Source organism: Oreochromis niloticus, linkage group LG14 (genome assembly GCF_001858045.2).
Source record: "Oreochromis niloticus isolate F11D_XX linkage group LG14, O_niloticus_UMD_NMBU, whole genome shotgun sequence".
NCBI lineage: Eukaryota > Metazoa > Chordata > Actinopteri > Cichliformes > Cichlidae > Oreochromis > Oreochromis niloticus.
Window position 1 is genome coordinate 4,020,752 of NC_031979.2, and position 1,993 is coordinate 4,022,744.

Genomic DNA, 1,993 nt, shown 5'->3' on the forward strand with positions numbered 1-1,993 from the left:
CCGCCTGCAATGTCATTGCCCATTATGAAATCCACGCCATCAATCGGGAAGCAAGGACACACAGCCACAGGAAAAACACCACTTACTAGGTCACTCTGCACCCAAATACGATGGAGGGGGGCGGGCATATAAGTCATTCCAACGCCCCGAACAATAACATCAGTGCCGCTGGCAGTCTTTTCAACAAAGGGCAGTGCACTGGCCAGTATGAGGGACTGTGAACCACCCGTGTCACGTAAAATGGTCACAGTCCGCTCATCTTTAGGCTCACCAGAGAGCGACACTGCTCCTTTAAAAATGAAGGGTTTAAAGCATTCATCAGGAGTCTCAGTGCTAAGGGGTCTGTTAACAGGAGAAGCGATTTTAATCAGCCCCATCCCTTTTGACTTATGTGGTGTTGAGGCTGGCTGCTTTCGCCTGTAGGCCTCGCAGTCCGCTATTAAATGGCCAGATTTAAAACAGTAAAAACATTTCCGGTCTGACCTGGGACGTGGCACAGGCACCTCCCCCCTTGTGCCATGCTCACCACTAGCACCGCTAGCCTTCGCTAGTGTGTCGCGTCGCTCTTGCTTAATGACACTGGCTTTATGGACGAGTGCGAACTCGTCAGCCAGTGTCGCGGCCTGCTGCAACGTGGAGACTTTCTGTTCGTTCAGATATACTGCCATCCGCTCGGAGATGCAGTTTTTAAATTCCTCAATGAGAATTAACTCCCGTACCGAAACTAGATCTGCAGCTTTACAGGCCATACACCACCGGTCAAAAAGGACACTTTTTTCCCTTGCGAAATCCAGGAAGGATTGACCCTGCACCTTTTTCAACCCCCGAAATCGCTGCCTATAAGCCTCGGGGACTAGTTCGTAGGCTAACAGGATAGCACTTTTTAGTTTGTCGTAATCCAAACTGCACTCAGTGGACAATGAGGAACAAACCTCCTGTGCCTTGCCCACCAGCTTGCACTGCAGCAGGATGGCCCACGCATCCCGCGGCCAACGCAAGGCTGTTGCTATCCGCTCAAATGATTCAAAGTAAACCTCCACCTCAGTGTCACGAAACACAGGGACCAGACGACTATTCCTGCCTACATCAAACTGCACCTCTGTCTGTGACAGAGAGGCCGCCACAGGAGGGGAGGAGGCCTGCTGGAGTTCCAGCTGTCGCATCTTGACCTTAGTCTCCGCCTCCACCTCCACCTTCTTTAGCTCGACCTCCCTAGCCCTAGCCAGTTCCGCGTCCAAACGCCTAAGCTCTATTTCCCTTTTCAGCTGGAACTCTCTCTCGAGCTGCTCCTTTTCCAGCTGGAGACGAGCCAGACGGACTTTGAGCCTAGCATCCTGCTTAGAACCCTCTGATGACTGGGTGGAGAGTGGATCAAAACGGGGCAGCGTCATTGGCCCGCCCTCGGGCAGCCCCTGGCCCACAGGTGTAGACACTGATGGTTCTATGACCTGGCTTGGAACATGAGGCGCTGCACTTGGTCCAGCCGGACCGGGTATGCTCGGGGGTTGCATTACAACAACCCCCTTCTCCAACAACCCGGACACCAGAGCGGCCTTCAGCTCCGCTTTGCGTAGGCCAGTGGAGACACTGATCCCGTAATGTGTTGCCACCTCCTGCAGATCCCTCTTCCTACAAACATCCAGCAGGGCAAGCGACGGCTTTGCCGTAAACCCAGCAATATCAAAAGTGGCCATGAAACTCAAGACGGCCCGCAAAACACACAAGTTAACCACCCAAGGGCCACACAACACCTTTACTACGCACGCAAACAAAAGAACAGGCAAACAAAATGTGTTGTGTCAAGTCAACCATTAACTAAAATACTACCAACCCTCTCCCCAGTCCTGCCTACTCAGAATCTAGCCTCACCTAGCTTCTGGAGCGTACCAGGCTCGAGGCCACTTTAAAGGCAAATCATCAAGTGCCGAAGGCACCGAAAAGCCTACCCCCAACAGAGAATTAATCCCCACCCGGGTTTGCTCCGAAAATAACA